Source organism: Marmota flaviventris, chromosome 14 (genome assembly GCF_047511675.1).
Source record: "Marmota flaviventris isolate mMarFla1 chromosome 14, mMarFla1.hap1, whole genome shotgun sequence".
Classification (NCBI taxonomy): domain Eukaryota; kingdom Metazoa; phylum Chordata; class Mammalia; order Rodentia; family Sciuridae; genus Marmota; species Marmota flaviventris.
In genome coordinates this window covers 8,005,199-8,020,306 of record NC_092511.1, presented here as the reverse complement: position 1 = coordinate 8,020,306, position 15,108 = coordinate 8,005,199, and positions in this window count along the sequence as shown.

The following is a 15,108-nucleotide window of genomic DNA, read 5'->3' as shown; positions in this document are numbered from 1 at the left end:
AACCCTGGGGTCAAGAGGAGGTCACCTCAGCATCTTCTTTCTCCAAGAAAACAGCAAAATCAGCCATTTATCCAGGCCACAGTGTTCACAGAGCACCCACGTAGGCACCCTGAAGACAGGAGTGGACAGACAGCCCAAAATCATGGCCCTCGTAGAGCTCGTCACCTAATGATGGTGTTAGACACTAAATTCTCTAACCATCAGGTAAATAAATACAAGGCGACAACCCAATAAATAGACAAAAGTGCTCTGTGGGAAAGTGCAAGGAAGGAGGGTGGGCAATGTCGGGGTCAGGAGCACTGCCCAGCCAGCGCCCGCCAAGGGCACATCTGTTTCCGTCCACCACCGACCCTGCTTCTGCATCACGGGGGCCTTTCCCAGCCGCCACGCTGGTCACTCCTTCCAGCATCACAAGCACGATTTCCAGCTTCTCCCTGCACTGGCCCTGCCACGTCCCCTCTTCATCTCCGTTGACTGAGACTCGCTCTCCCCCACCCCCAAGTGTGTTATCAGTCCGTCGCCTCCCTCCCCGGGCTGATAAGAGAACAGGGGAAGAATCCATGTTTCCCTCAAGCAGTGAGTCAGGAACATTTCATGGGCCCCTGAAAGGCCTGAGCAGCATGTGCGCTTCACTCACATTCCCTGTCCGTCAAAGGCCTCCACAGCCGAGGACTCTCAGGTGTAGTACCCCATCGTGGGGGTAGAGAAGGAACACGCCATTCAGTTTATTCCCTTGAGCCCTGTGGAGCAAGATGTGAGGAAGTTTACCAACAATCGTCACCTTTACCATTATTACGCTCATTTTACAGATGAAGAAACAGTCTATGTGACTCGCCCAGCACCACACAGCTAACCATGAAGCTGGACTCAGGGCCCGGGTCTTCTAACCCCAAACCCACAGGTTTCCTTCTGCAATACACAAGTCACCACGTGTTGAAGGAATAGGAACTGGCCACGAGTTAGAAAACAGTGGCATGTGCCAGAAAGTTCAGCATGACTTCCCTCCTCCCTCCCTCCCTACCGTGCATTACCCGATTTTTCCCAAACTTCTGCAAGGCGGAACTATCCCCGGGAATACTCTGGATGAAAACAGGGTTCCAGGGACAGATTATGGCGACTAAGAAGAAACAACCATTTATGTGTAGCAGAAACTGTCACATTCTCACAAATATTGTATCACTTAATCTGCTCAGTCGCTCTGCCAGATAATTCTCATTCCCCATTTGATAGATGAAAAACCCAAAGTTCAGAGAGTAGTTAGTAATCCAAGTTCCAACGACTGACTAGCAGAGAAATGTGTTTGAATGCAGAATCACTATAGTCCAACGCCACGTCTCAGACACCATGCTCTGAACCACATTACGCACATCCAAAGATCAAGATGTTTCTGTCCGAGGATGGCTCTGAGGTTGTGAACAAATAGCTCAGCTCTTGACAAAGAATTAGCAAGTCAGGCAGAACTAAGCTAGACTTATGGATCCAAATCACAGACAAAATGTTTCAACTAAAGAAAAATACATGATTTAATGCCTCCCAACGTGAGTTCTTCCTCGAGGTCTCTCCATGCAGTAGAAATGTTTCCTAATCACCACATTTTTGTAAATTTCATGAGGAAGCCTTCTCAACAGGACATGGCAGGTCCTGTTTAAGTTTGTGTCTACCAGATCCCACAAAGCAATTACGAGAGTCCATTCATTCATGAACGTGAATGTGGCCACCATTAAATATTTACACAAACACACTGATTGCTCACATTGACAAGCCTATGGGAAGCATCAGGAAGTTCTTTAACACAATGTTGGAAAAAATAAGGCTCTTTGCAAATACAGTAATCAGTCCATATTCACTGTTCATTAGCCCGAGGCTTGAAATAATCTGCAATTTGTTTGCTAAGATGGTTCACATCTGCAGCAGCACATCTGGGAAGCAGAGTGGGTGGGGGTAGAGGGAGGTGCGCTTTCAGCTACAAATCTAGAGGAGCCTTCAGCATTTATGAGCTTGGAAACAACTCCACAGTAGCAAGAAAAACAGCAGCAGCAGCAGCAAAATTCATCTTCAGCAGATCAGCCCTGCCTCTCTCCATTATTAGGCAGAGAATAAATGGTCCTGTCACTGTATTATAGGACCCTGAATAGAAATTGTGGCACAAGATATTAAGCAAGTTCTCATCTCACCTTCTGTCCCCACCTTTGTGTGTGTGTGCATTCTGATGGTAAAATGCATTTGAAACTATCAAATTCCCAGAGAGCAATGAGTAAGACTATGGATTCCACAGAACTGAGCCTATTGAAGGCTGGGTTTGAGATGCCCTGACCCATGTTAACTGTTATTAACTGGGTTAATAATATTGTACTGAATATACTTCAAAATAGTTATAGAGAAGGGTTTGAATGTCCTCACAAAGAAATGGTTAGCGTGTGGGTGACGGAGGTGCGCAGCCTCCTGCTTGGTGGTCACAAGACGTATTCCCGTAGGGAAACCACAGCCCTGACAACCTGCTCCTTAGGCAGAAGACAGAGAGACCTTTGACTCTCCTGCTGGCCTCATGTCACATCCAATACATCAGAAAACCCTGCCAGTGTTAGCATCAAAGTGCATCCAAAGGCCCTTCTCACTGTTCCACTGTCATGCCTGGAGGCAGGTCCTGTTCAGCACCCCTGGCTCCACGCTCGCCTCCCAGCCATCACCTGGCCAGTGGAGCAAGAGGGAGGAAACGCCTAACAAGAGAGATGGAGGTGCACAGCAGGTTATGGACAACCTGGTGGCATCGGAGAACTCTGGCCTTTACCCTGGATGCTTTGGGAGCCACTTGAGAGCACCGAGCAAAAAACTCAGTGGGACTGACACTTCGACAGGATTATTTTTCCTGCTGAGTAGAGAAGAGATGGGGTTGGTGGTGTTCTACCACTGAGCTGTATCCTCAGCCCTTTTTTTTATTTTGAGACAAATTCTAAGTTGCTGAGGAGTTTGCTAAGTTGCTGAGGCTGGCTTTGAACTTGCAGTCCTTCTGCCTCAGCCTCCCGAGGCACAGGGATTACACATGTGCCCCACTGAGCCACCACCTCCCAACAGCACCAAGCCGGGGACATCAGCCTTGAGGGATTCTCCAGGTGCAAACCAGAGCAGGTGGCTCCACAGCAGAGCTGAGGTCACACAGACAGTCACACAGAGATGAAAGGAGAATTCAGTTTTGTCGATACCAAAGTCCTCACCAACTCTGCCGTGGGAGAGCCCCACGGATTTCACTGGCAATTTCAGCTTCTGCCAAATTGGACCAGATGTCAGAAGTGCCTGTCCTTGGACTAGGAGGAAACAAAGGTCGTTTAAGGGAAAGAGGAAAGAACTTGGATTCCAACGTAGGGTAGTGACCCGATCCAAAACAGAAACAAGTCCCTGAGCAGAGGAAGTCACAAGAAGTCTAGTGCCACCACTCAGTCACTCATACAGATGGGCCAAAGCTCTGAGGTAGCGAGCTGGGAGGGAGCCCCAAGCCGGAGGTCGATGCCACAGGTAATGAGAACAACAGACCTGGCCCAGCCCTTCCCGATTGTGTTACCCTGAGTTTGCTGGCATCCTTGATCTCAGTTCCTCCATGTGTAAGAAAAGGATTGGCACTTACCTTGCCAGAAGATTCCAGATAATCACCTGGTGCACATGAGCCCTTCACAAATCAAGTGCTTGGTGCCATTATGCCTACATGATAGATTCTTCTGGCTTCTGACAACTTGAACAAAATCAGCTAAGATGTGGCCTTTGCTGACAGCAGTGGGCCAGGGTGGCCAAGGGGGAGAACACAGGTCCCACCATGCCTCATCTCATGGTTGTAGCCCTGTGGCCATCAAGGCAAGGATTCAGGGTCTCTAGAACGCAGATGGCTTGATTCTACTCAGTGACGGCAGGATGCACAGCTAGTTGTCAAGCCTAAGCAGAGGCTGGACAGGAGGGCGGACAGGAGCGTGAGGGTGGGTGGCAAGCCCAACAGAGCCAGAAAGGCCCAGTGGCCTCTAACAGATGGAAGGTGAGCAGCCCCATGGCTTCCCCGACACGTCTGCTGAGGGCTGGGACCCCGGCCACTGGTCATCCCTCAGTTTACCCCCATGGACACACAGACGAGGACAGCAGCAAGAGTGGTGGGCAAAGCAATGGGGCCCAGTGTTCCAGAAACTGCCTGCACCCACGTGGGAGGCCAAGGACAGAGCAAGGACAGAGCAGCCAGTGTCCCTGGAACATCAGGCAGGGCTTCACAGAGACCAGGCTCCCGAGTGCTGTGGCTTGAGTGTTTTCTCCAAATCTCACACGGAGGTTTGATTGCCACTGTGATGGTATATTGGGGGGTGTCCAAGTCATGGGAGCAGAGCAGTTAGTGGTCTGTGGTCATGGAGTGGGTTCACCCCCTCGGGCTCTCCCCCATCTCTTGCCTTTCCACCCTCTGATGCCCTCTGCCATATTATGACATAGCAAGAGGGCCCTCACCAGAGGCAGCACCCGGGTCTTGGACTTCCCTGGCCTGTGGCACCCGTTTACAGCAACCCAAAATGGGCTAAGACACAGACAGGGTGAGAGAGCTTGATCAAGACACTGGGTGACAGGGATGTGCCACGCAGGGGGCACTCAGGTCCCCGTGCCCGACAGCCCTCTGCCTTCTCCCCACACCCCCACCCTTGCCCTGGACTCTGCTCAGCAGTGAACTGCTTCTGCCCTGGTTTCCCGGCTCCATCAGCAGTGACACCCCCACCAGTCACCCACACCACGGCCACTGTCACTCCCGGCTCCTGCTCCCGTGCTCACCCTTCGCTTGGTACCCACACAGGACCCAGTCCTGCTGGCTTTTCCAAGTCACTCTTGGCCTTCCTCCCACCACTGTGACAGGCCCCGCCACAGCCACAGGATGGAGAGGGGAAGGCCAATCCCCCAAAAGAGGAAAGGTAGCTGCGGCTGAAAGAGAAGAATCCAAAGTCAACAGATGTCCACGGCACTAATAATAGTGAAGGTACCGAGCTTCTAAATGTTACTTTTTCATAAATTAGAGAACATGAAAGGTCATCCCTAATGTAAAGTCACTGTGGCTCGCGTGCCAACATGTGATCCAAAGTGGGAGACGAAGGGGAGGAAAGAGGGGGCAGCAAGGACCCCAGCTGGGAAAGGCACCCAGCCGGGTGCTCTGAACCCTGTCCTGGGCACTGTGAGGCGCATGGGGGTGGGACAAGGAGCAAGACCCCTGCCTCTCACCTGTCCTGTGTCACCCCAGGCCAGAGGGAGAACCACCAAACCAGGGCCGGCTCCTCGGCCCCGGAGACCCAAGCCATTCAGAACTGGGATCTTCAGAAATAAGAACTCCTCACTCGGTTCTGAAATGAGTGACAGGCTGGTGACTGTCACTCTCATCTTCCTTGACTTCCTGTTTCGGAAAAGACCTCAGGCTCCTTGAAATGGCTGAGGGCGTCAGACGCCTACCTTCCCCCTCCCTTAACAAGGACCCACTCCAACCCTCGCCATGGCTGCTGGGTTTCTCCAATTTCTGCCCAGGGCCTGAGGACTGTGAGGTTGTGTTTTAAGATCCTGATGGGTTTAAAAAAAAATTAAATAAGTCGGTGGCATTGTGACTGCTGTTGTTTTGAAATGTTTCGGTTTTATTTTGAGGCTTGTATTTTATGAGTATCTGTTTCTACATTCAGAGCTCATGCAATATGCATGCTTCTGTATGAGCTGAGATGTGCGTTTGTGGAGACTGGATCGCCTGCCAGACTGTGTTGAGAAAATATATTTCAGTTACACCTGACCGGAAAACCATCTGTCTCGGCCACATGGACAGGACCAGGACTGGCACGGAAAGTCCCAGCTATTGCTCAAGGGTCTCTCGACAAAAAGATTTCCCAGAAGAGAAACGGTGGGTTTATGGCAGTGAATGAAGGCTTATCATCGAAAATAAATATTTATCTTTAATGGGTTTTTTTCCCCCCCTGGAGAAGTGACAAGCAATGAAAGGTTTTTGAGAGATGGCAAATGATATTCATTCCTAACTGGGAGTCATCCACTCCACTTTGTGAGAGGGGTAAACACAGGAGCAGAAGCATGAGTATCTAGCCTGAAATAGAAGTTTAAGTGGTGAGAACTGTTACTGTCGTTCTCGCCTCTTATTGGCGTATGGACTCTGGCAGACACTGGACGCTCAACAAACGCCAACTGTATCATTACCATTTTTAACACTGTATCTGAACCTTTAGTGTGTGGCCCAGGACCTGGGACACAGGGCACATGCTCAGTGTTATCAAACGCAAATGGACGAATAGCAGGTGGATCAGGTATTTGGCTGCAACTCTTCAGATTCTTTCCCTCGACACAACTTCAAGCTGTCCACTTGCTGGGCCACGGGGGAACTTGTCCCTTGAGAAAGTGACTTCTCTGAAGAGTTCCAGCCCAGGTATTGACGCTGGGTGGGTGGAGAGCTGGCACTCGACCAGCCTCAAAGCCTTGAATGCAATCCTGCCAGGCCCTGGGCAAGCTCTGCCGAGGCTGGAATCTGTTGCTCAGATTGTGAGATTGAAGATGTCAGTTGAAAACAGCCTTTGCACATGCAGAGCACACCCAGATCCTGCCTTTAGCGACTGTCCAAAGGAAAGGAACCGGTTGTTTTGTTTTTTTCACTCTGAGATAACTCCACATCCTCTGCAGACGAGCTCAGCAGGACCAGGACTGGCACGTGATGCCAAGCAGGAAAAACTAAACCCTGGTGCCCATCCATGCATGCATGCAAATGAGGAGTGAAAATAGGTCTGGTCTCCTCCTTCTCCCTTCTCTTCACTCCCTCTTCGGCTCTCCCTCCCTCGGAGTTTTCGATGGTTGTGATATCCTAGATAAAGAGGCCCATGAAGTAGAAAACTGCCAACTTCCACGTCATGGGCATGAAGAGGGGGTAGGTGATTTCTTTACATTGCATGACATCACAGGTAGACTTTATTATCCCCATTGTAGATGTAGAAACTGAGTCTGCAGAGGTTAGTACACAGGAGGATTCAGACTTCAAACCAATTTATCTGACTTCAAAGACCAGCCTTCTGTGAACTCGACCACTTCTAGTAAGAGGAGAAGGAAGCCTAGACATCCCACCTTTTACCGCAATCAGCTGGTTTTGATGCACTTGGGGAAGTCATTAAAGGCATAGCAGAGCTTGCTCTTCTCCCACATCCCGTCTTTCCCTCAGGTGGTTCATTCACCTGATCCTGTCAAATGAGCATTTTGACCAATCTTCCTGGGTTTTCTCACATCCTGTCCTCTGAAGTCCCCCTTTTTATCTCTAGAATAGGGCAAATAACTCAACCAAGGAAACAATGAGCATCAGTTGGAACCCCTGCTCCAGCACTTACGAATTCTATGGTCTTGAAAACTTCCATCACCTCTGCAGCCCCCCGTCTCCCTTTCTGTTACCAAGAACAAAGCCCCTCTACCACCTTTCGGTGTTCCCCATGCCTTCTGTGACTCTTCCTTGAAGAGCTACGGGGCCTGAGGACAGTGCCCTCTAAGCTCAGGTCTGACCAGTTCCTGAGAAGGTCCCAGGGAAGGCAACTTGCTTCACTGAGAGACAGAGCTTCGGCATTGACCTCTGCTCACCCCATCGCCACAGCTTCTCCTCAAATACTCTATATAGTCCTGCTCTTTTAAAGCAGTTTATTCTGAAATGTGGCACCCTGCCAGAGATGAGCTATGTCAAGTCCCAAAGCTCCGAGAAGCCCAGCTCTCCACACACCAGCCCTGCCCACTGGGATCTACCCTCCTACCCTGGGTCATTGGGAGGCCAATGGCAGCCTGACCAGGTCCAACTCCGCCACATTCCTCAGACGCTGCGATCTGCTTTGTCAACCCTGCACTTTAGGGTCAGGCTAAAGCCGACCCCGTCTCCCAGCACCACTCCTTGCCCCCCAGCAGAAAATGCAAGAGAAGAACTTGGAGATCAGAAGGACCTGGGCATAGATCCTGGCCCTGTGCGCCCTGGAGCCATGGATGGTGGGTCATCATTCATCATCACTGGTTTCATGGCTTGGTTTATTTGACATGTGGGGGGGTAGGGTGTGTGTGGGTGCGTGTGAGTGTGTGTGTGCATGTGTGCATGTATACATGCTGGCACCACCCAAAATAATATGTGCATTCATATATTTGTTTCCCATCATCTTTCCCATAAGATCACTGCATAATGTCCAGCATTAACCACAGCTGAATTTCCCATGTTAAGACACATCAGATAAGAAACATCTTTAGCAAGTGCCCGTCATTCAGCAGAGCGCCACGGACCTGAGCTGCTGCTATTGTTATTGTATCATCATCCTCATCGTCACCGTCGCGACCACATTTGCAGAGACTCTCACGTGTATGAAAACCTGCACCAGGAATTCAACAAACACGGTTTCTAATACCACAATCCTACAAGATAGAGAGCATTCTCTTACCTTAAATCAAGGAAATGGAGTTCTCCAGAAGCAGAGGAATTGACTCAACACCACACAGCTGATAAGTGGCCAAGTCGGAATGGTCCAGTTGGGCCTAACCAATGTACGGGCCTCCTCTAAGTCACAAGTGAAAGACACAGAAAAAGGTCAGATGTTGAGATTCCTGCTCCCCCATGAGAGTGCCTGGAGACGGGGTCAAGTCCCACCAGGGCCAGTGATGCAGGACTGTGGAGAACAGAATGGGGGTGCCCAGGAGGAGATGAGCACTCGCGGAAACTAGAGCAGGGCGCTGGGAGAGTGTGGGCTCGAACTGGACCCAGAGATGTGGAGAGCAGGACCTGTCAGTGGCTTTGCAGGACAAGACAGAAAAGAGGTGCCAATGCGGGCAGACGGGCGACGACCGCTACCTGTGAGCCTCTCCCACTCCTGCCCAGTGCTGCACAGCACACATCTGCTGGCTCGCCGAGTCCTGCCAGGATGCTCAGGCAGGTCTTGTTTAATGTCCATTTTGCAGAGGAAAACAAAGTCACACAACAGCAAGCTGTGAGAGCAGAGGTGGCATGGGGCGGGGCATAACCAGAAACGGTTTTCCTTTAGCACATCACAGGGCGTCGCTTTACCAAGGACTGGAAATGCCAGGCCACCCTCACCCCAAGGGCGCGCTAAGAGGTTTTCCACTTGGCCTGGGTGGTGGCTTCTGGTATAGATGGAGGTGTCCCTTCCTTCTTGACGCAGTATCACGGCTCCTCGCGATTTTGATCTTTCCCTCAATCCCCTATTCCACGTCTCCTGTCACAGATGCCGGACACAAATACCAGTCATCCCAGAGGCCCTGCCTTCAGTGAACCCATGTTTGATGCTGTGCTACTGCCAAACAAAGGCAAGGAGAGAGCCTTGAACCCAATTACCGCGTGGAGTAAAGGCAGATAAACTAGGCTTCATTGTCTACTTTCCCTGGTTGACCAATCTGTAACCCACTGACCAGCCATAAATACTTATAATTATTTTCTTTCATCATGCTAAAGCCACTAATTAGAGCAATTACTGCACAGTATAGTTAACATGAATCAAGCTGGCATGGAGCAAATCACAGCCCACTTCCCGTTCTGGCTTTCCTCTGGGTTCCTGAGACTCTTCTTGGTTAGTTTCCCAGGCCAAGATCCACCCAGCTGGCTAAAATGTTTGACTTATCTCACGAGGCCACACACTCGGATCCACTCTGACTCCAGGGAGAGTGACTGTTGAGCACGAGTGGATATTTCCATAGATTCATCCCTGGTGGGTCAGATCTCCTGAGGATTTCCGTCCCCCTCCCCCCGCCAACCAGTAACCTTCCACACCCATGCTCTTCTCCTCAAGGTTACTTTATGACCCCATCCAGGCCTGGAGACGCGTGGGTCTGGTGCCAGCCATGGTAGTTCCATTAGGATGGAGATTTGTTCCTCCAGGCTTGGCTCACGGCACACCAAGAGAAATGCCTTTGCTGAAATAAGAAGACATCATCCCGTAAGACCACACCAGGCACAGGGCGTCCCGGGGTGCTCTTGCTGTGGCCCCTGAGGGAGTTACTTCAGCCTGCTGAGCCCGGCCCCCCAGTGGTGCAGGTGGAGGCCAACTGTTGTTTCAGAAGAGGAGTGGGATTTGGACAGGAGGGTGCTCTAGAAACAGCCAGGCACTCGCCATCTGAAACTGATCATTTTTACTCCGTACAGTTTTACCACGTTACGAATAGAAGAAGTGATGGAGTCCCCTGTGAAAGACATTTATCCCGGGGCGGACGCTGTGCTGGTGTTGGTGGGGTTGGTTTTGGATGGTTTATTCTCAAGGGAAGCCAGCCCCCCTTCCCAGTCATCCTCATAGGGACCACCTTGAGCCCCCCCCCCCCCCCGCCCTCATGACACGCCCCTGCCTTCCCAGGTAGCACCCAGCAATCACTGCTCTTGCCACTGCCCAGCTTCCTGGGACGATGTCTGCCGTCTTGTCCCCCTGCCAGCACAGTGACAGCCACAGGTCAGCTCAGAAGCAAGTTTACTAGGAAGCTAAAAAGACCATGTTTGGGGACCCCGCGTCTGCACAGGCCCCTTCTGAAGCCCTAAACCTCAATTTTTATTCACACCTTTGCGTTCTGTGATGGGCTGAACTGTGTCCCCCTGATTCCAAATACCTTGGAGTGTGACCTGTACTTGGACGCAAAGTCTTTAAAGAGATAACTCAGTTAAAATGATGTCCTTAGGGTGGGCCCTAATCCAGCCTGCCTTGTGTCCCAAAAGAGGAGATCAGGCATGTGGGGGAACCCAGGTGAAGATACAGTGAGAACGTGCTCACTAGCCCAGGACAGATGCTGCCAGCACCTTGATCTTGGACTCCAGCCCCCAGAATGGTCCTTAAGCCTCAGCCGGTGGCTTGGCTTTGGCAGAGTGCATGAGTTCACACATGCTCTTTTTATACAGGTTGCTGAAGATGTAAAAGCACCAAGTCCTGTGGAAGCCGTCCTGCCCCAGCCACACTGCAGATGGATGGCCAACTCTACAATGACCAGCCGGGACCCATCACAAGAAGGTCTGTGGGAGAGAGGGGAGAATTCCACTGCCACCCAAGAATGGCCTTGGTGTGGGGCGGGAGAGGAGTTCTGAACAGGGCCCCGTCCCACTCTGCCTGCTACTCTCAGGGTCTTGAGCCCACACCTCACACTCTCTCCCAGCCTGGCCAGCTCAGTCGAACTTGCACGGAGACACTGTGAGACCCAGCCCAACACAGTCACCCCTCCAGGGGCGTGAGTTCTCCTTCCCTGAGCCTCTGAAAGGGACAGCTGGGGCTAGTAGTGGGCTCAAATCAAAGTGACAGCTCAGAAAACCAAAGCAATTTCTGGAAGATGGTTCAGAACACCCAACTCATAAGATAAAAACTACCAAGAAGATCCTGGTGTGGGGAAATACAGGCTGCTCGGATCCTCAAGTTGTGTCATAATCACCGAGAAGGAAACAGACCTTAGCATCCACCCAAGAACTGTCCAAGCAAATGCTGAGGGCAGAGCCCAAAACACGTGCTGTTTATTTCCCACAAGGAAAACTAGATGTCAAAGCATAATGGCATTGGGTGGCACAGTGTGCTGAGCACCTGCACCTTTCCTAGCTCATGTGACGTTCAAGATACCTGACAAAACAATGACACTGTCATTGTCCCTTTTTACTAGATGAGGAAACAGAGACCCAAGTTCACAAGACAGTAACAGAGATAAATCTTCATCCTTTGAACCCAGGCAACACATTTATTTATATACCCCTCCTATATGTAACTGTAAAATAATTTGTTTACTCTTAAGAAAAATAGCACGGCACAGTGGCAGACACCTGTGATCTCAGCAATTCGGGAGGCTGAGGCGGGAGGATCACAATTTCAAAGCCAGCCTCAGCATCTTAGCAAGGACCTGAGCAACTTTATGAGAGCCTATCTCTAAATAAAAGATTAAAAAAGGGCTGGGGATGTGGCTCAGTCCCCCAATATGAAAAGAAGAGGAGGAGGAAGAGAAAAATATAAATAGATAAATTAGTAACACAGTATTTTAATCTAAAGTAGTTCAATGGGTCTACATGTCCTAATATTTAGACCAAGGCTGACCCTTTTTACCAACGCCCAGAGTGGGAATCCTCCCAGGTAGATGCTGATGTGTCTTACACACCTCTCTGCCCCACACCCATTCGGTACCTTGTGTAGTAAAGGTGCCCCTAATATTTGGCTGTTCCCAGATCCAGGCTGCTCTCAGCTTTTTAAAATAAATCTATTTATTCTAATTTGTTATATATGACAGAAGAATTCATTTCAATTCATAGTACACATATAGAGCACAATTTCATATCTCTGGTTGTACACAAAGTAGAATCACAACATTTGTGTCTTCATGCATGTACTTGGGGTAATGATGTCCATCTCATTCCATGTCTTTCCTACCCCCATGCCCCCCCTCCCTTCCCTTTGCCCTATCTAAAGTTCCTCCATTCCTCCCATGCTCCCCCCACATCCCCATTATGGATCAGCATCCTTATATCAGAGAAAACATTCAGCATTTGGTTTTGGGGGGATTGGCTTACTTCACTTAGCATAATATTCTCCAATTCCATCCATTTACCTGCAAATGTCATGATTTTATTCTCTTTTAAAGCTGAGTAATATTTCATTGTATAAAGATACCACAGTTTCTTTCAATTAAAAGATGATGATCTCATCTACAGCAAAGCCTCCACAGTTTGGCTATTGTGAATTGTGCTGCTATAAACATTGAAGTGGCTGTGTCACTGTACTATGCTGTTTTTAAGTCCTTTGGTTATAAACTGAGGAGTGGGATAGCTGGGTCAAATGGTGGTTCTATTCCAAGTTTTCCAAGGAATCTCCATACTGCTTTCCAGATTGGCTGCACCAATTTGCAGCCCACCAGCCATGTGTGAGTGTGCCTTCCCCCACATCCTCGCCCTGCTCTCAGCTGGACCCTCCCAGGTCCAGTCTGGCTTGGTCCCCCAACTTGGGGTTGCAAGACCAGCTGCCTCAGATCTGATCATGCAGGTGTCCCTGTCCTGACTGGGCCCTGCCTCACCCACACTCTTGGTTCGGACCCTCCTCATTTAGCAAGCCCTGGTGGCTCTCATGTCCCTATACTGACCAAGCCAACCAACCACCTTTAGCCCCAATGGCCCTACGCTTCACTAATAATGAGAATAAAAACAGGCGACGTCTACTAAGCCCTCAATGTGAGGCAGAGAGGCAATGGCTTCAGTGCCTGTGTCCCCCTAAAAGTCATTTTAAATACTAACCCCAACGTGATGCCAGGAGGAGGTGGGCCTTCAGGAGGGCATTTGGTCAGTGAGGGTGGGGCCTTCATGGATGGATAGTGCCCATATAAGATGCCCCGAGAGCTCGCTCACAACTTGAGGACACACAGAGAAGACAGTAGACTGCCACCTGGAAAAAGACCTGCACCACAATCAGACCAGCTGGTGCCCTGACCTTGGACTTCCAGCCTCCAGGACTGTGAGAAGTAAACCCCCACTGTCGGGAAAGACACCAGTCGGCGGCACTTTGTTAGCAGCCCAAGTGGACTAAGACACCAAGATCTCATCTGATCCACACCAGCTCTGATACTGGAAATGGTACTTGTGACAGCCCCCGGGTCGGTATTACCATCTCCATTCCACAAACGAGGCATGGCCTGGGCTCAGGCACAAAAACCCTGAGTCTGTCCTGCTGTGAGCACTGCCTCCCACCTACAGATGCAGATGCTGAGGCCACCAAAGCCAGATGTGGTCCTGAGCAGACCCTGGGTTCCAGGCTACCTGACCCAGGAGTGACTCTGCACTGCATACTCTGCCATGTCCCTGCAGGCAGAAGTGCCTGGGCAAGGGGACAGCCCTCAGAGTGTGTTCACAAGAAACCAAGCCTGAGACTGTGCTCCACTCATTCAGCTCAGCCAGTGATCCAAAGGCTGGGCGGGTCTGGGAGCCAGGCTGACCCCAGGGGTTGTCCTAGAAGTCACCTAGGTTCAGGGGGGAAGGAGGAACCCGAGGACCAGGCAGTCCTGACAAGAACAGGAACCAGTACATGTGCCTCTGGTGAGTTTCTCCAGGCAAATGTGCTGCTCCAGGTTAAATGGCTTAGTCAGACAGAGTAACCCCTCCCTGAGCCTTATCCCTAGGATCCACAGATGTTCCAAGATTTCTTTTGTCCCAAATACCTGGTGTCATCTCTGGATCCAACAGATCTCTTCAGTGTGGTGACATTATCTAAACCCAATTCATAAGGCAGAGACTTCTAAATGGGGTATGTGTCTCAGTGGGGGGGTGGGGGAGAATACATATATAGTGTGTACATGTATGCACGTGTGTGTGTATACACACACACACACACACACACACACAGAGAATTCTTCCAATCTGTGCCCAAGGGAACCTTGAAATGCCACTGAAAAGCCTATTGAAGAGGAAACAGAGTTAGGGAGCCCAGCGTGACTCTGGAGGAATCCTTGCCTGAGCTCTCAAACCTGGACAAAACAAGGATGAATCATACCTTCCTCCCAAATGTGCACCCTGAACCCCAGCCAAGGTCTGTTTCAGCTCTTGACTGATAGAGTAACACAGCCACACCCCAGGGGCCGCTCACTCACTCATGGGGCCAAGGAACCAAGTCTTGGAAGCTGTTTCATGTTTGCAAATCTTAGCTCTTGATGAGCTGTGACAGCGCTTGCCCCCACAGCCCTCCCGTGTGCTTGGGGTTTGAGCGTTGCTCATAGATCAGTGGTCCCTTAGTGCATGACACGCCTGTAAGTGGAGATAGCATCTGCCCTGAGGGTTCAAGAGCTTTGTCACGGCTGTTATCATGGCTGGCTGTGGTTTTCTTTTGTTTTGTAAAACCCACAAAATTATTGTTAGGCTTTTTTAACCATACCACGTTGTTAGAATTCTTCGAGCTGGGATTCGGAGCTGAGTAGGAGGCCCAGCTCCGGATTTAAAAACTTTGCAACCAAGAAGAAATCAATACACCTCTCCAAGTCTCAGTTTTCTCATCTGTGACACAGGGAGGTAATACTCATGCCATGGACTGGCAGCGTGCCCTTCCTGCTTCCCCTGAATGTTGTAATACAGAAGCATCCAAGAAAGTACACTGTGAAACGAAAATCATG